Source organism: Caretta caretta, chromosome 8 (genome assembly GCF_965140235.1).
Source record: "Caretta caretta isolate rCarCar2 chromosome 8, rCarCar1.hap1, whole genome shotgun sequence".
Taxonomy (NCBI): Eukaryota; Metazoa; Chordata; order Testudines; family Cheloniidae; genus Caretta; species Caretta caretta.
In genome coordinates, this window is record NC_134213.1 from 23,331,377 (window position 1) to 23,351,589 (window position 20,213).

At 41.3% G+C, this 20,213-nt stretch overlaps 1 non-coding gene across 1 annotated transcript; it reads right to left on the reverse strand.

The window, feature by feature from the left end:
* Nucleotides 1-4,026: 4,026 nt before the first annotated feature.
* On the reverse strand, nt 4,027-4,218 carry LOC142073143 (U2 spliceosomal RNA). Its single transcript, XR_012669815.1, has one exon. It is a non-coding gene; the product is annotated as a U2 spliceosomal RNA (small nuclear RNA).
* Nucleotides 4,219-20,213: the final 15,995 nt, after the last annotated feature.

Sequence of the window (20,213 nt, forward strand, 5' to 3'; positions counted from 1 at the left end):
CCTCCACCACTTGCCTTTCAATTTCCCTCCTCAAGCCACATGCCTTGCCCTCATTTTCACTGTGTGTGAGAGAGAAAGAGTGGAGGATAAATGGAAGGAGGGGAGGAAGAACGGATAGTAGGGCTAGGGGAAGTCCTCCTTCCCACCTACTCCAACTTCTGGCAGCAAGAGTGGTCCAGAAAAAGAGGAGTTTCTGAGGCCCTTTCTCACCCAGGCTGGTGGCATTAGAAGTAGCCTAGGAAAAGGAAGCCTGGCTGCATTTTCTTTCCCAGCCAGCGTCTCTGGAATTAACTGCTCCTTCCTCCTCAATCATCCCTAGCTGGTGGCACCAGCACAGCTATGAGACAGGAGAGTTCTGGAATGCCCATCATTAGGCTACAGTGAACTTGGCCCCAAATCCACATTCCGAAAATTGTTAGCTGCCCAGTTGCCTCTTTATTTCTTTGCTTTACATGAACTTGAGGGATGCTGAGCCAGAGTTATAAATCAGATATGGAAAGGAAACAGAAAAGTACAGCACAGAGCAAATGATGCTTAAATAAACCCAGCCAGACTTCTGCATCTGTACACTCTCAACCTCCATAGGAGACTCCAAAGCTGATGACAGGAGGAGGCTATTCTGTCTTCCACTATGTTCATAGGGAGTATGGCAACCAGGACCTAAATTAGACCAGACCTCCGAGTTGCCCTCACCTGTACCGCGTGCCAAATGGGCCTCTGAGAGCCCCAGGATCAGGGAGGATAAAGCTGCCTCCCCGTGTCTGTGTGCTCATAGGGTATGTCTACACTGCACACTAAGCCCAGATTCTGATTCAGATTTGGGCCCAAGCCCTGCACCTGTCCACACACAAGTCAGTGCGACTTCGGTCAGCAAACACTAAGAGCCCAGGTCCTAGGACTCTGCTATGGGGTGGGGGGTGTCAGAACCTGAGTCCTGCTGTGACTTGGGTCCAAGCCCTGTCATTTTGCAGTGTGGATACAGGTCAAGCCGCAGACCCAAATCAGAAGGTCTGTGTAGTGCAGTGTGGATATATAAGCACAACTGTGAGAATCGGGTCCAGCAATTGTAAGCCCAGTTTTACAGTGCAATGTGAGCACTCAAGCATGGGCTTGAAAACACTGAGTCCACAAGCCTGGGTCCCACAGTGGGCACATCTTAATTTTGTTTTGATCTTAGAATTAGCCAAAATGTCTTGAGATAACTAAAAGTCTTGCAGTGAATAGATTTCATAATTCAGGTCATGAATGACTCCCATTAGCTTATATTTAATGCTAAAGCAAACAGAAACAATACTAAGGTTTACCTATTTAAGAGTCCAAAATGTAGCAAATGGTCATAGAACGTGGAGGTAGGAGCAGGAGGAAATAATGTGGAGAAGGCAAGAGAGGAAGGAAGCCAGTCTGTTTTGCACATGGCTTGAATTCTAGCTGTGGTTGTAGCATGGCTGTAAATAGCTCTGTTAATAAAGAGTCAGTTTAGTTTTAGAAACATGGAGACCTGTCATGTCGTTATGCAACACACGGTACACGGAACATGGTGGCAACTCAGTCTAGTGAGACCCATAACAGGAAGGAGAGTGTGATTAACAGGCAAACATATAGCATCTGGAAACAGGCTGCACAGAGGACTGGGACCACCAGGAATGCTGGATTTCTTAACAAAAAAACCTTTCATTGGAATGGAAGCAATGTAAGCAAGAATAATACCTTCATACAGAGCTGACCACAGGGGATACAGGTGAGGAACAGAGAGTGCTTTTTTACTATTTTATCAGAGGAAGGGATTAGAAGTATGTGAGAAGACACTCTAATAATGCCTGAAACACTGGAACAGCTGATAAAGGTGTCTGAGTACCGTAAACCCAAACAGCATGCCACTGTAGAGACACTTGAAGAAGAGCTCTGTATAAGCTTGTCTCTCTCAGATGCTGATCCAATAAAAGATATCACCTCACCCACCTTGTCACTGTAGAGAGTTACTTTTTTTTAACCTGAAACCAAGAAGCAGAAGAGGAAATCGATACTTGTATTACAGAGCTGAGAACTTTGGCATCCACATGTAACTTTGGAGACATTAAAAATTCCCTAATTGGAGAGAGAATTATATGTGGGACACGCAATTCTCGTTAACAGGACAGAGTGTGGGGAGAAAGGGATTTAACCCTGGAGAAGTGGCTTCAACTAGCAAGGGCAGCTGAATTGTCCATGGAAGGGATCAAAGTAACAACAATCACTAGTGCAGAGCAAGTGCACAGGCTCAAGCTGAAGGAACCCAGGAGGCAGGGCAGAGACTGACCAGCCAGGAATGCAGACATCATGCTGCAGTGTATATACTTTGGAAAGCAACACTGAAGGCAGAAAGAAAAATGCCCGGCCTGTGGGTAGTGGTGCAAAGGATGTGGCAAACAAAACCAATGTATGTCCCAGTACTGAAGCCACCCCTGGAAGAAAGGCAGAAGTACATGCAGGGATTGAGGATATAGAGACTTCCAACAAAGTTTCTGCAGTGCACTTCTAGCAAACCCAAAAACCTGCAGTTTATGCACACTGAGGATGAAGGCGGCCAGCCATTCAACTGCCATATTTGCAACCATGCTATTAGATCAACGACCAGTTAGATTCCAGATGGATCATGGAGCCTGCTGCAATTTAACCCAGCAACACAGATAAGCATCAATATTAGACTGGAGGAATATGACCCAAGTGCAATAAAACCATTCTGAGACCAATGGGCAAATGCAGGCCATTGATAAGAAACCCATGAAACAAGAGACATAACTTGGAATTTATAGTAGCTGACACACTGGAGTACCACCCACAGCTGGGCAGTGCAAACCATGGATTTGCTTGCAGTACAATACCAAAGTATCCTCAATGTGAGAGCAGGCCCAGGCCCCTGTCCAGCATTCTAACAGAATCTCAGGACATATTTCAAGGACATGGACACCCAGATAGCAAGCTGGAATTAGAAGTAGACCCCAATGTGCAGCCTGTGAAACTATTGAATGCATTAACCCTGGTGGAGCCACTGACGGTATAGGCAACCATGCAAAGAAGTGGCATCATTACACCTGTTGAGACTAGCTCAGAGTGGATTAGTAGCCTAGCAGTGATGAGAAAACCATCAGGTAAACTGAGTATCTGCATTGATCCAAAACCACTTAACAGAAGGGCTAGAATCCTAGCTGCAGTTGCAGCATCTCTGTAAACAGTTCTCTTAATAAAGAGGCAGTTGAGTTTTAGAAGCAGGGTCTTCCCCCCTCACACACACACACACCCAGCTTTACCGGCAGGTGGTACGTGAAACAGAGTGAGGAAGTTAGTTATCGTCAGCTTTGAAGTAACCTTTACTTCTGTTACTGCTAGTTTACATTCACCGCACAGCTGCTGTTAGTGAGATTTGCAGCCTGTGATACATCACATGTCCAGCACCCCGGAGTTCGCAGTGACATGCAAGGAAAGCCAAGAAAAATCACCAGTTCTTCTGTTCCAAAAATACTTTTGTTACAGACAGTGCACATGCTGCAGCAGATCATTGCACCAACCAAAAGCAAATGAAAAGACCCAAATCCTCCTTCAAACAGCTCCAGTTCTCCAAGACTGAAGGAGTTCACAGGCAGAGCTGCATGGAATAAACAAGTACCCAAGAACTTTAGGAAACACTAACGTTATTTCTCTTTACAATGTTGTCAGTAACACCACAGAAGAATGGTAAGCTACTGCATCAACAGGGATTTGCCCCCGTTTAGTATGTGTGAGAGGCTACAGAGAGAGTGTATGTCTGTGTCCACTGAAAGCGTCACACTGGTAGAACCAGTGATCTGTGAACACGTTATAAAGGAGAACACCACACCAGCACGAGAACACGTATAAAAGTCCTGTAGAATCCTGGCTTTCCCCCTTGTGATAACAATGACATTGCCTCTCTCATAGCACTTTTTATCTGCAGATGTCAAAGCACTTTATCTCGGAAGTGAGCATCATTATGCCCTTTTTACAGTTGGGGAAACTGAGGCAAAGAGTGACGTGACTTGCCCAAGGTCGCCCAACATTCCAGTGGCAAAGCTGGGAATAGAAACCAGATCTCCAAGTCCCAGGCCTGTGCTCTATCCACTAGGAAAAACTGCCTCAAATACTGCCCCCGCGCAGGGGATGTATCAGATATTAATCTGGTAATAGCTTCTATGTTTGATCTTAGCCAAAAGGCTGAGAAGTGATGCTGTGTAAGGTTTACAAAATAAAGTTTTCACTCTAATGTCTTAGTAGTTTGGAACTGTACCTGTGTAACTCAATTGCATCAAATTAGTAAAGTCCTACTGCCCAATGAGTTTCCTCTTGACTAAATACACATGAAATGTCTCTCAGGGGTCAGTTCTTGAATAGTGCAGTATCTATTTCATGCCTGCAATTATTTTACTAAGTCATAACTGAAGGAAGTTTTATACTGGCGTGGTCTGATTTCATCAACATAATTGTATATACCTTTTTCCCTTTGAATATATTTCAGTTGATTTAAGATAAATTTCACACATACATTTGGGAAGCGATAGTGGAGAAAGATAGATACCGAGATGAGATGCAGAGTGCAGATATAGGTATATCTCTACACCTCTGTACCTTTACTTTGCAGCTCCTCTTAGTGTGTGTATCTTTCAATTTTATATATTTTACACACACACGCACACACCACCCTTCTATGTCTATATAAATATAGGAGTAAACAAATACATTGAGAAACAAGTAATGAGATTAATAAGCTTTTCCTCAAGTCTGTCTTCTAAAAAGCTCCTGCAGGGTTCTGCTGAACTAAACCAGTCACAGATCCTTTGCAGTCTGAGTGAGGTTATGTGCTCACTTATTGAAAACCTGTCTTGTGGTGGAAATAAAATATCTGAGTTATCATTATGCACATCTTTAATTTATCATGCTTTAATTTGTCCCTCTGAAGCTTTAAACTGAGCTGTTTTGGGCTATAAATAATGATCCTTTGGGAACCTGGGTCTTGCCTCTCAAACTAAAACTTCAGTGACTCATCCTCATATATATTTTCTTCCATTATCATCACCGTGGCTGAATGTTCATTCTGAAAAGTCAGAAGCTGTGATCATTTTAGAGATAGGTCAGATTCTATATTTCTTCCACACAATAGATGCCTTTAAACAAATGTGATTTATTTTATAACTGAGACTTGTTAAAGAAACAGTTTGTAGTTACAAATGACACTCCCCAAGCAATTTTGATGTTCCCCAGAGATTATTGTGTTGGGTCTCCATCACAGGTTCACTGGAACCAGTGATGCATCTCACGAAGCAAACGTCCTTTAATTTGACAGCAGTAAATTGGTGTGGCCAACTCAGGGTGGCCACCTGGGCTTTACATTCCCCAGTGTCAAATGGAACAGTCTTTCATTTGTCTAACCAAAAAGGTACAATCAGAGTTAACTCCCTGATCTGGCTGGGGTTAAGATGAGAAATCTTACTTCCCTCCCGCCGTGTTCCAGCTTCACTCAGCCAGCTCCTTCTAACTTCACTTCTGGGCCCTGATTGGCTTCTGGCTGCTCCTGTCCATTCTAGAATTGAAGACCAATTTTCATAGGTTCTCTTAGCAGCTGATCCTGGATGGCTCCTCTAGGAGGTCTAGACTCACTAGTCTTTTTCCCCAAAAGAGTACGCTTTGTCATGCTGAGTGTGCCAAGCCAAGGGCATCAAACACCTTGTGCATACAGTCTCCATCACCCAGCATCCTAGAGTTACTCCTAAAAACAAAAGCAAATTTGCTAATCAGAAGAGATTACGCCTTGCTGAAAGAGGCACAACACAAGCGTCTAATGACCTCATTTGGCATTTCTAACTTGTTACCTTCTAGAAGCTTTGATGCAAGGTCTTTCTCTGAAGGAACTAGATCATGCTGGAGTCAAGAACTGGTCGTTTTTAATAAGAACAAAAGTTAACCTGACTAATAGATCATGGATTGAGACAAAGTTTCCTGAAGCAAGAACCTTCAGAAGTCACTAAAATATGATGCATACACAGTATCAACGATGGTCCGTTAGTTGCTTTATTCAGAACCACAGTTTTCAGTTGGTCTGATAAACATCGACTTCAAGCAACTGTCCAAAAAAGAGGCAAAGCACCAGAGACTAGATTTTTAAAGGTATTTAAGGGCCTAAAGATGCAGATAGGCACCTAGGGGGCAGGGCTAGTCCTAAGGCTCTATTTTTGAGGGGGCAAGTGTGTACTGGGGGGCCACTGGATGTCACTATTTAAAAATAAAAACAAACAAAAAGCCCACACATTCCAGGAGTCCAGGGGCTAGTTACAATCAAAGATTTTTCAGGAGTATAAGAGTTTAAAGGACTAAAATTTGACTTCTGTCCATATTTTGCTGTGATTTATAATTTACACAAAGGATGAAGACTCTCCAATCTGCTGCTGTTGCACTGCTTAGCATTTGATCATTTTGTACATGTTTTGGCCTTCTGACAATAATTTGGGGCCCCTTAAACATCACTGGAGGGGGGCAAATGTCCCCTTTGCCCCTCACCCCAGTAACACTGGTCCTGCTAGTAGGATTTGCAAAAGGTCTAGGCACTTTCCATTTAAGACAGTGGGAATCAGCTTAGCTCTTGGCTTCAATGGAGCTATATCAATTGAGAATGTAACTAAAGGATTTTAAGACCAGATTTTTAAAGGTACTTAGGTACTTAAAGATGCAAATATGTGCTTAGTGGGATTTTTGAGAGTGCCTAGGCACCTAATTCCCATTGAAGTCACTGGGAATTAGGTGCGTAGACACTTCTGAAAATTCCATTAGGCATCTATCTGCATCTTTAGGTCCCTAAATACCTTTACACAGCTGGCCCTTTGTGCAGAGTCTCTTATTAACGTAGCCTTCATCTAGCTTGTGTTGTCTACGACCCACCCGCTGTTACAAAGTCAGTCATTGATTGTTCAGTTCTCAACGTTACAAGTTCTGCCACCACAATGCCTTTCCTCCAGTCTGGACAAAAGACATCTGATCTTCCCCAAGGCTGGTGGCTATGATTCTTCCTGGATCAGACTGCAGTTGGTGCCTTGGGAAGATAACAGCTCCTAGAACTATCTTGCAAGGTACCAGTGAAGCTATTAATGACGGGCCCACGTCGGTGTATCTCAACCTGCAGAGCCTCATCCCACATATCGATCTGGCCTATAATGACTTGAGGGTCTATTTTCCTCTCCATATAGATACATCATTCCCATTAACATTACTTGGAATGTGTGTGTAAAATGTGACCCTTCTCCCTAGGGACTAGAAATTTTTCTGTTTTCTTGAGCAAAATAAAACAAAATATAAACAGTCATAATTTTAAATGTCCAATTTAATAACAACAATGTATTTTAGGGAAGACCTTGAAAACCCTATTTACCATAACCCATGCCTTACACTGCCTCATCTATACTATATTCTCATACAACAGGAATCTCCGGAGTGTTACAATGTGCCACTCTTACATGGAGTCAAAGGGGGCCTGTATAAGAGTAAATATGCATGTGGTTCCAGGTTTTTGCAGTATCACACACTTATTTTGTATATCTGGTGCCCTAGCTTTTGTTGGTTATGTACTGACATGTCAACAACTCTGTGGAGAGAGAGAATTCGGGGGTGTCGCTGAACTACAGAATGTATTCTAAACACGAAACTGTGATGCTGCCAGCAAAATTTTAGGTGAAATTTAAGGTAATTCTGTACCTCTGCTGGTTACAGTCTGTAAGAGTCCCAAATGCCCTGAGGCCCAACTATCCCAGGGATTAGCTCTCCTTCTATGTCCTGTGGTACAATTTGCACTCATCACTGGAACACTTACATTCACCATCTCAAAAATGAGGCTCAAAGGAGCCAGGGAGCAGATTCTCCTATCTGGAAGTTACTATATATAGAAATTGCCTAATCCTGAGCCAGGTCATTATAGTTAGGAAGCATGGCCAATGCTTCTTAATAACGAACAGCTCATTTTCCCTCCTTGTAAAGTATATCTTCTCTTTGTGTTTTTAAATTCCTGGTGCTAAAAAAGGGTTATGGTGTGTCAATTCTGTACACATGGGAAATGGTTTTGCTTTAATTTAAGCCACGTAGAGCAAGCCCCGATAGTTCACTGATAGGTGTCAGATAAATGTAGGCGATAAATAATAAACATTTAGATGTAGTATTTTGGTGGGAGCTGGTATCAAATGAGACAACTTAGGTTCTTGTAAAAATATTAACATGATCATAAAGCAAACTGAAAAATGGTTAATAAATAGGAGAGATTTCTGAATCTATGGTAATTAAAATGGATTTTTCCCCTTTTGCAATACAAAGAAATCATGTGGATTCCCAGGCTTGTACCCAGATTTGTGCTGAAACAGATTGCATTCATCCAATTTTCATTTACAGTTGGCTGTGCTTGGATAAGCAACAGTCATATATGGCATGCTACCCTGTTAAATAAAGAATAAGGCACATTTTCAGGTGAGCCAAAGTAATATTTAAGGAGCAGAGATCTTTCTCATTCTGCTGATGAGCATAGAATAAAGCTCCATATCATTGATCTGACACTACTGAGGAACTTTGAGGCAATGCATGCTCCTATTCTTTTCTATATTTATCTGTTGTTCTGCTTATGTTGAGAATTAATATAAAGGCTTTCATGGTGACTAATATTATACCATCAAGATGTGGAATAAGAATAAGACAGGAAGGGGAGGAATATATATATATTTACCTAATTGTTTCTAGAGAAATAAAAATTAATATATTTGACAGGCTTTAATGAGAAAACAATATAAAACTTTTGTGGAAAGTAGCAAATTTCATGATGATTTAGCATTAATGCAAAGAAGAGTCATGTTCATTTCAAAGGAACTATACAAAATAAACCCGGGTGTCTTTTATGAAAGGCGTTAGTTTAAATTCCTTTCTTGGAACCTCTCAGATCCAACACTGGGATTCTTCTAGAAATTCTTATGGTCTATTAGAGCAGAGGACTCCTAGGTTATGTATTTAACTCTGCCACTGACTCATTGTGTCATCTTGGGCAAGAAACTTAACCTATTTGTGTGTGCCTCTTTTTACACTCACCTTTCCAATGTACGTAATACTGATCTGTAATATCTCACAAGGGTGTTGGGAGACAATCAGTGAATGTTTTTGTAAAGCACTTTGAGATCTTTAGATGAAAAACAATACATAAGTGCAAAGTATTATTTTCTATGAGTAAGGGTGTTTTAGGCCTACCTGAATATCTGAATCACACACTGCACCTTTAAGTGAATTCATTAAAAAGTGTATTATGAGAAACAATTCTGTTCACTGCTTAAACAAGGGGCTGTAATTATCCACAGAGCAAAGGAGGCAATAAGTGTTGTGAGATGGCTCATTTTTCAGGTTTTTTCCATTGAGTTTGTAGAATTTTTTGCTATTCCCAGTTCAAAAAAAGGAATGGGTTAGCCTTATGCATGACTCGTTTCTCTGGCTTTGGCTAAATGTCAGTTTTAAAATTAGATGAACTATTGTATGTAGCAGTTCTGCAGATGTTGACGGATTGTTTTAACATTATTTTGTTTTGCTTGGGTTTTCCCAAACACTTCTCTGCTGCAAACCATCCACACAATGAAGCTTGTTTCATTAGACCTTGATCCTCATTCTGTTGCCTCTTCCTCTCTTCCCCCCACAGTGTTCCTTGAATCCCCCTATTATGTTGGCTGACAGTGCATATAGCATTACAAACGTGTTCTTACTTGTCCCTTATACAGTGCCAGGATGACTTTCTCCACCTTAGATATGACGTATTTTTGCATCCTAGAATTTGTTTGTATTTTATCTCCTGCTAAACATTGTACGGAAGGGTTGAGTTTCATCCTTTGGCCCAATGTTATGCAGTCTGACCTTGAAGGAAGCATTCCCTCACCTTGTGTTTTAGAGCTTGCCTCATTATTACCTTAATTTTCTATACATTGAATTGCACAGGCTCATCAGCTTGTTTTCCTGCTCTCAATCATTCTGAGCTGTGTTATTACCCTTTTCCACTGTGATAATTACTCCCTGAGAATTTTGCATCATTAGCAAATGGAAAGTCTATCACTGGGGCCTGGAGGAGAAGCACAATCTATCCTTCCCAGTTTCCTACCTGGACCAGGAAACCAAAAGAACACATAGCTAGTGCTTTGAGATATTTGCTTTCTCAGAGTCTGTATTATTTTAACACAAGTGGAACTCCAAAATGCTTCCTCAAGAATAAATAAGTTCGTTGGCTCCAAGAAAGACATCCTGGAAGATATCTAATGACAAATCAAATTAGACTGAAATATTGCCAAGACTAGTTTAAATTAGGATTTGTATGTCACCTACAGTCATTTTAGAAACTATAATATTAAATGTACAAAACTCAGTCTCTTGCACTTATAAGTGTATGCATGAAGGCAAAACATCCAATGAGCCAGCACGCAAGCATGGCAAATTGCAGTTCACTATCAACAATGAGTCTTCATTAGTTAATTGGCAGTGATAACATATTTAGATTGTAGGTTCAAATTCTGAATGTGATGCTAATGTACACAGCAGGCCTGGAAAGTAACATGTCTGCAACAACAGGAAAGAAACCACAAAATCTATTATTTTTTTAACCATTGGCAAAATATCAGCCACTCGTTTCACTAAATGGCTTGAACTGCAAAATTCAGATCCAGATGTCAATCACCCCAAAGTTTAGGGGCATTTAAACCCCGGGGGGGGTTGGGTTTGGTTCCTTGTAAATACAGAGACCATTGGGAAAATTCAGATTTGGTTTCTTAGGAACAGAGGAATGGCTAGAGAAGAGCAGCTGGCCCAGCTCCATCATAACAGATCTGGGATAAAATTTTCACTGTCTAAAAGCCAGATTTTTCAAAGATATTTAAGATGCAGATAGGAGCCTAGTAGGTTTTACAGACATGCCTAAGCAGGCTGGGTACCTTATTCCCATTGATTTCAATTGGGAGTAAGCACATAACCTGGCTAGGCACTTTTGAAATGCCAAGTAAGTGCATATCTGCATTTTTGGACGCCTAAATGCCTGTGAAAATCTAGCTTTTAGTCACTTTTGAAGATTTTACTCCTAACCTAATATCCAGTTTTTAACAGTGTCCATTAGTAATTGCTTTAGCAGCAGGTGCAAGGAACATAGTAGTGAATAATTATGCAATAATTCCCAATAAGGGACGTTTTTTTCCTAACCTCTGTGTAGCTGCAGGTTTGTGCCCTGAAGCATGAAGGTTTACATCCACTTTGTCCTCTGATCTAATCTAACTGTGGATGTTTTCATTATCCATATAAATGTCTAACAGTTCCAGTTTCCTACTGAGATCGTGGCCTGATTTGTTTTATGACGAGTAATTCCAGCTAATTATGTATTGTGTTTAAAAAAAATAAAGGTGTGCCCTTTTTCAATTTTAAATTTGTTGCCTTTCAATGTCATGTTAAATATTTCAGATGGAGATTGTTTGTTTCAGTAAAATACCGGAGGAATATGTCCTTTTTTTAAAGAAAATATATCACTCTTTAGCTCTATGATGTAGAACAGATGTTACTACAGAGACTAAAACCCCAATCAAAAATCATAGTAATTAGGCTACCAAATATTCAAGTTATGAGAGAGATTTCTCCTGAATTTTTTTCCATTTAACTACTTAACCTACAGAGCCTGGTCCTGTGTTAATACTGGACTCTCATCTGCCCTTGACTCTGCTGGGAGTGAAGAACACTTAGAACTGGAGCTGGATGGAAATATCTTGATGAAACTTCTTGATAAAAAAAATGCCTTTTTTGTTTAATTGAGATGTTTTGCAAAAAGTGTGGCTTTAGATGAAATTTCATTTATCAAGATGCTTATTTTCATTTTTTTTCTAATGTTGGAATGCCCCATTTCAATATTTCTGGGTTAAAATTGTTTGATTCTTTTGCCTTGAAATTACTTTTCAAAATGAATTTTTTATGAAAAACATGTTTAAATTGTCTAAGAGGTCAAAATCAAAACAAAATGTTTTATTGAAAGAAAACATGTTGGCTGACCTGAAATTAATTTTTTTAAATTTCATTTCCTGGGAAATTTTGTTTCAAAATGGAAAAAAAAATTCAAAACAAATCAGAATTTCCCAGGAAATGAAAATCGGGTTCTCTCGCAGGTCTACTCAGAACCCGGCAGGATGGAGCACAACTTCTTTACTTTTAAAAAACAAAGAAAATAGTTCTTGAAATGAAGTATATGAAAACTGTACTGTAGGTTTCTAAACAAAGCCATGTCAGGCATTGGTCGACAGAACAGGATGCATTGTTCAACTGCCAGGTTTTTAAATCTTTGGCAAAGCAAGACAACTCTTTTTCCATTAAAACCAGAGGTGAAAGTAAGCCAGTATGGTCCATGCCGGACTGGACCAGCTTCCCCTGCAGTGATTTAAAGGGCCCAGGGCTCCAGCCACTGCAGGGAGCCCCAGGCCCTTTAAATCACCGCCGGAGCTCCGGCAGCCGGGCTCGGGCAGGGATTTAAAGGGTCTGGTGCTCCTGCCACTGCAGGGAGCCCCAGGCCCTTTAAATCACGGCTGGAGCCCTGCCTCCGCTACCCCAGGGCAGTGGCGGCAGGGCTCCGGCGGTGATTTAAAGGGCCTGGGGTTCTGGCCTCTACGGGGAGCCCCAGGCCCTTTAAAGCGCTGTCCGAGCCACGCTGCCGGAGCTCTGGCAACGCTTTAAAGGGCCTGGGACTCCCCACAGTGGCCGGAGTCCCAGGCCCTTTAAATCTGCAGCTGGTAGCTCCAGGGTGATTTAAAGGCCTTGGGGCTCCCAGCCACAGCCAGAGCCCCAGGGCCTTTAAATCTTGAAAGGTCCCGCCTCTTCCGGTTGAGGCCACGCCTCTTCCAGTTGAGGCCATGCGCCCACTCAGGACTCGGGCGTACCAATAAGTCCTTTAAGTTACTTTCACCCCTGATTAAAACCAATAACATTTTGGCAAACATTTCAGTGACAAACCTTTCCTTAATTTAGTGCAGTCATAAATTTTACAGGGGATTAGACTGTTCTTGTTCATTTTAATCCTAAAATAATTAATTTAGGGCACAGGGAAAATTGCAAGGGAGGTTTTCATTTGAGGAATTGAGGTACATTGTTCTGAGCAAATACAGTTAGTGGCTTTCTATTTAGAAAGCCAATGGTATGTAAATCCAATAGTATTCGTAAAACTGCATTAGGACCCTTTGTCAAATATGTTACTAATTATATTACTGTCTCGGGGAATATAAATTATCTCATCAACAATCTATCATTTGCACTTGAGATGTGGATACTTCCTATATAGTGAGCTCCTGGGGACAGTGACCAGGTCAAATTAATCCTTGACATCAATCCAGGGCCCCTGGTGTTCACTCCATGGTCTTCACAGGATCAAACATATTCTGAGTGTCCAATACACTGAGTGACAGTATACTTTGACAAAAACCATTAGAAGCTAAAACCAGGTCTTAGAATTCGGGGCTTTCCATAACTTTAGCTCCAAGATTGTTTCCTCTGTTACCGAAAGAAAGAATATACCTCTTCATGCAGAAGATTCTCTTTCTTCTTTGGCTTTCCTTTGGATTGCCAGTTCTCTAGAGCCAAAAGCCCAGATTCTCTGGCCCAGCTTTGCTGGATTCAGTACAGGTCAGATAAATGGAGGAAAAGGCTTTGTGCCACATGTGCGGCTTCCTGATCCTTGGGCTCATCAGGGGCTAGTTCAGCCCCCAGCACAACTTAGGACAAACTCAGCCTACTTTAAAATACACACAGTTCCATTCCAGCGGCTGGCAACTGTCCCAATGCAAAAGCACAGTTGCTGTGCCCCCTTTGGCTGCTCCCTACTTCAGAGGCATGAAAGGGGATTACAGCGAGCTGCTATACATCACTCAGGGAGTCTTCTTATGCAGCAAGAATCCCTATGTGATCAAGAAACTCTTTAACATTGTAGTGGATTCTGGGTAAATCAGCTCTCTATTCTATCTCCAACTTTAGTGTTTGGACATTCACCTGAAACCAGGGACAGAGCCTTTATATTCAGTCTTCATGTTTCAGTCCTTGGCTACAAATCAGGGCCCTGCTATACATTTAGTCTTTCATTGGTTGAGAGGTATGGGTGACCAGTTTCCACTCTCTAGCTGCTTCGTGTTATAGATTGCAGGAGATAAACAGGGCATTAATACTCAGTATACAGCCCCCATACCACTTACAGACTGAATCTGCTGTGATAGCAGAAGTGGAAGGATTCAAAGAGGGCCAAAATAGCAAGCAAGGGAGAGAACTTTAGTGAGAATGTTCTGTCTAGACGAGGGGCAATATGAGAGTCTGGGAGACCAGACAGGAAATGTTGCTGTAGTCAAGACTGGAAATGAGGGCCTGAATGAGACACTATAGTGGAGAAAGAAAAGAATGGCTCCTACCAATGCTCTGGAAGAAGAACTCACAGGATGTGGACATGGTCTTGCTGTGTGGTCAAGGGAAAGGAAGATAACCCCTGCATTACAAGCTTAAGTGACTGAGATAATGGTGCCTTTGTCAACAGAGATAAAGGGCAAAGAGGAGCAGGGTTAAGAGAGAAGAGAAACAATTCAGTTTTGGACATTTAATACTTAAGCTGAGAGGAGAGGTCAGAATCAGGCTGAGAAGCAGGAATGAATGGAAAGAGAAGCCCACTTAAACCCTCAAAATAGGACTCAAGTGGGATTGAAGTGATGCACAGGCCTTGTGCCTCAGCATAAGGAAGATGAGTAGGCTAATGAGTCATCAGCAGAGAGAGGGCAGGTAAAGCCATGTGAATGGATGAGACTGCACAGAAACACAGTGTAAATTGAAAAGAGCAGGGGGACAAGGACAGACCTCCTAGGGATGCACCCTCCCCACATGCAAGTAGCAGAAGGCAGGAGAAAACTCACTGAAAGATCAGAGATAGGAGAGGACCTAGGAGACAGCAGTCCTGCAAAAGCCCACTTAGGAGTCAAAAAGATGACCTCTCTCTCTCTCTCTCTGTCCTTTTTTTTAAAAAAAAAAACTGTTTTCATGCAAAATAAACTCAAGATAAGATTGTAGAAAATTTTTAATGCTTTGATATAAACTTCTTCGTGTTTTTGAATCCGTAGTTGTGGGTAGATTTTTGGGTGTGGCTTTGTTTGTTTGGTTTAATGCTCCCCTACCTGGCAAACCACAACAAGCAAAACAGTCCTAGCAAGTTTTGTAGGGAGGGGTTTAGTGGGATTTATTAAAATAATTGTCCTGTTAAATCATACTTTACAATCTACTGTTTAGGAGCAACAATCCATGGCATGCAATCGCTCTATTTTGTCATATCAAAAGAAAGAACCAATGGAACCTTAAATCCAGTTGTATGATTCAGAGGGTTTTTTTAACTCCTTGCTACAGGTCTCACCCCAGAGCAAGCCACATGTGCACAGAAGTGACTCACCAGATAGAACTCCCTTGAGGCTGCGTGCAGAGTTGCTGTGCCTTCCACTGGGTCATCACCTCCTGTTGGTCATCTCTGTCTGGGCCTCATGTGGCCTAGCCCTCTTAAAAGTGAAATCCCTTTCTGGAGTATCCAAGATTCCAAGTCCAGTTGTAACTGCTCAGGCCCTAAGCTAACTTCTCCCGGGTGGCCTTTTCAACGTCCCTTCACCCAGCTTCCCCTTTGGGCCACCAACAAAGTCTATCTAAATCAAACAGAATCCCACTCTTCATTCACAAAGCAACAGGTCCCAGTGCTTCTCCTGGGCCCCCCAATAGAACTCCAGCATTACAGACAAAACTAAACACTACCAGACCATCTTTCAGGCCCCAGGACTGCTTCCTTACAGCTAGGTCCCTTGTTCTAGGAGCCATCACAAGAGTCAGTTCCACCCCAGTGGCTCAGCTCTCCAGCTCTCACCCAGTTCAACTTCTCTTCTCCATGGCCAGCCCTTAATGATGGGCTTCCTCTTTTTTTAAGTCCTACACACAGCACAGGTGTGGCAAAATGGGGCTTATTAAACAGGACTGGCTACCCTGGACCTCTTGGCCCTGTTACACCCACATAACTTGCCCAGGCCAGCGATTTAGCAGTATGACTGCATACTCTAGCAAAGGGCTGCTGGACTTTAAGCAGCAAACACAGATTACCCAGTTTGGAGGCTAATGGAGATCTGATTGGTCACACAGTGGACATTCATAGAGTTTAAGGCCAGAAGGGACCATTATGATCATCTAGCCTGCATAACACAGGCCATAGGATTTCACTGAGTGATTCCTGCATCAAACCCATAACTTCTGTTCAGCTAAAGCATATATTTTAGAAGACATCCAATCTTTATTTCAAGGACTTCAAATAATGGAGAATCTGTCATGCCCCTGGGTAAGGTGTTTGAATGGTTAATTACCCTCACTGATAAAAATTTGCACTTTATTTCTAGTTTGAATGTGTCTAACTTTAGCATCTAGCCATTGGATTTTGTTATGTTTTGACTGCTCAATTATAGAGTTTTCTACTATGAGAAACCCTGTCCACAGATGGTGATCAAGTCACCTTTTAACCTTCTGTTAGATAAACTAAATAGACTGAGCTGCTTTAGTCTCTCACTGAAAGACAGGTATCATGGTTCCAGGGTGAAATGTACCTTAGCCCCCTTTTAGCTCCTCGTGAGTGCACCTCTCTGGTGACAGACCTGGCGTCAGGCACCTCATTCTAGGTAGACCATGCAGTGCAACCACTCTTAGACTGGATCCCTAAGTTACAACGCCCCTGTTTGATGTGACAGACCCAACTGTATTGGGTAACTGTACACTCTTTCACTCTGGGGACCTGTGACCAGTGAGTTGATTAAAGTGACTTCAAAACAGCATCTTCAAAGCACTATTTATTCATTCCCCAAAAGGTACAATGAACATACAGCAAAGGACAATAATAAAAAGGCCTATATTTTTCTTTTCCCTTAATCTTTCTTTGCCAGCTTTTGTAAGTTTCCCTCAGCCCAGCTAAGCCCCATATCTTGGTTGAAGAAACAGACTGCTTTGCTTTCAGCAGGCTCTTTCTATCTCTGTGTAATTCCTTGCCAGCCTGTCAGCCTTCACTGACACTCCTTGGGCAGCCACTCATCACTCACTCAACTCCTACCCTTTTCTAGGCACCAAGTTCCTCTAATGTTCTAGTGTTCCCTTGGATCTCTCTTCTCAGCTCTGGCAAAACAGTTCTGTCACCAGCATTGGGCCAAGGAGTTTCCTCTTCACAGCAATAAACCTGGCTATTATGTTTGCGTGTTTGCTGGGATACTCCTTATCTAGGCTATTGTTTTACCTTTCCTGCTTGCTCTGGCAACCCCTTTTGATTTTACTCCATACTTTGATTTCATACTTGTCACCAAGTAGCCCATCATAAACAAACACATAGGCATTGTCCACATTCATTAAAAAAAATACCGATGATTCCCAGTTCATCACAACAGGTTTTGCAGATATCAGATAATTATTGTGGCTCTTTTCTGAGCCCTTTCCAATTTGTTACATCCTTTTTTAAACTGTGAACACCAGAACTGGACACAGTATTCCAGTAACAGTCCCCCACTAATGTCATAAGCATTGGTAATACCACCTGTGAACTGCTACTTGATGTTCCCCTGCTTATATTTCCAAGGATTGTGTTTGGTCTCTTAGCTACTCTTCTGCATTGGAGTTTATGTTCAGCTGGTTCCATCACGATCTCTAAGTCCCATTCACAGTCACCACACTCCCCATCCTGAAAATGTGACCTACACTCTTTGTTCCTAGATGTATGACCTTGCATTTCATTGTATTAAAAATGCATGTTTTTCAAGTGAACCCATCTTACCAAAAGATCCAGATCACTCTCTAGGACTGACCTGTTCTTATAATAATTTACCACTCCACCAATTCTTGTGTCATCTGTAAACTTTACCAACAATGATTTATATTTTTTCCAGATCCTTAATAAAGATAGTGAATAGCATTGGGCCAAGGACAGATTCCCTTGAGGTCCCACTAGAAACACTTCCATTGGATCATGATCCCCCATTTGCAATTACTTTTTGAGATCTATCAGTTAGCTAGTTTTTAATCTATGTAATATGTGCTACATTGATTTTGTATAATGCTAATTTTTAATCAGAATGTCATGAAGTACTAAGTCAAATGAATTATACAAATCTATTATGTCAACTCCGTTATATTTGTCAACCAAACTTGCAATTTCATCCCAAAAAATGATATTGAGTTTGTTTGATTACCTATTTTCCATACTACCATGCTGATGGGTATTAATTGTGGTACCATCCTTTCATTCTTTATAAATTGCAACTTGAACTTTTAGGACTTGATGGACAGTTACTTATAACATGCCTTTGGCAGCAACCTTAATTCTGGCATTTCCTATCTTTTGAGTGCTTGACTTTAATGTTCTTTTAACATAGGTTTGTTGTGTGTAATTATACACACAGGCAGAATCATTGTAACTGAGGTAAGCAGTTTGGTATATTTCATAAAAGGACTGGACACTAATTTGACTAAAATAGTGCATTCAGGGACACTAGCTAAGATAAAAATCACAAAGCTAATCATCCTTCAGTCCTCAAGTTGAGGACTGCTCTCCAGCTGAGGTCTGGAAGAAATTCTTCTTCCTTGGTACAGTACAGTACAGTGTGGTGAATTATGTGGGGTGGAGGGGTTACATTTTCCTTTGAAGCATCCTGTATTAGCTACTGTAGGAGACAAGATACAAAACAGATTAGCTTGGCCACTGCTCTATTACACAGTGACAATTTTATTTACTGATGCTCACTAAACTAGGACCATTTAGTTCTTAATATTATCATTGCAGAAAACTTTTTAGCTGTTCTGTTATTGTTTGTTTAAAATGCTTTTCCCTCAAATGACAGAAGCTTTATAGTCCTCCTTTATGTATCCAGCCTCATTACATCTGTAATGATCCCAATAATTAACTTACAGTTAAATTCCCTGGAAATAGGTGGAACTTGCTCCTGTCCGTCTTCCACCTGAATACTGCAAAACTCAGCATTATTAAATGCTGGACTGCTGGACATTAATCTGCTAATTCACTCTCACCCTCAAATCCCCCAAGATTGCTATGTTTATAAAATCACCTAAACATATTTGAAGAAGTTGTAGTCAGGGTTAGAATAATTTATTATCATAAATGGAGTTGAGAGGTGAGGAGATGAAAGAGATATAATTGAACTGGACTCTTGCTAGCCAACATACCAGTCAATTAATTGGGAATTCATTGCAGGCTATGAATTCACCACCAGTTAGTGCCCTGTGCCTCAGTCATGACTCCTTAACTAGTCTATGTACAGCTGTGTGACTGCAAGATGAGCTCACTGCAGACAAAGCTAAGTATGCTTCATGTGCTAATAAACTGCATTTTAACTCCCACTGCTTGGGTTGTCATTAGAGTGTTGTGGAAACCCAGAAAACAGAGAAATTGTCAGTTTATTTCAGTGGTAAGGGAAGGTCAAATTTAGGCTCCAAACTATATGTCTCATGAAACTAGCAAGGAGACCCCATGTATTACGCATGCCTTCTTTGTCTTTTTTAATTTCAAGGTCTGGATTTTTGTTTTATTTTATTTTCCTTTCAATAATCCACATTTCAAGCAACAAATACAGTGAGGTGATGATTTGCTGATACATTTCGGAGTGTAGTTTATATTAGGTTCTTAATTCAATTAGCAAATTAATTACCAAAACAGAGCTATTTATACAGCAACAGTGATGCCTGAACTTTCAAATACGGGTAGAAACGATGCAACAAAAACGATTGGTAAACAGATTGAGTAACCGTGCATATAAATGAGTAGTTAGTTGCACAAGTTCAATGAGAGTGAATGCATTTTTGCAGACACCTTTGTACCCAGGCTTCTAGGCAAAATTTTCAACAGTTTGCATCCTCAAAAACAAGCGTGTTGTACTAGTAATCCTGCAAACACATGTTAAACATGGCCCCCAGTTTCTAATGTTCTACAGCTTCTAACACCCCACAGCTCGAGATGAGCAAAGTGCTAGGAAAACATTTGTAGTTCATTATCATTGCTTTCTTTGTCAGAAGACCAGATTTACACTTGGATAATATGGTTTTATAATAGCTCCATGATCTCTTCACAGTTTTCAGCTAACTTCAAGACAGCATGCCTTCCTGGAACA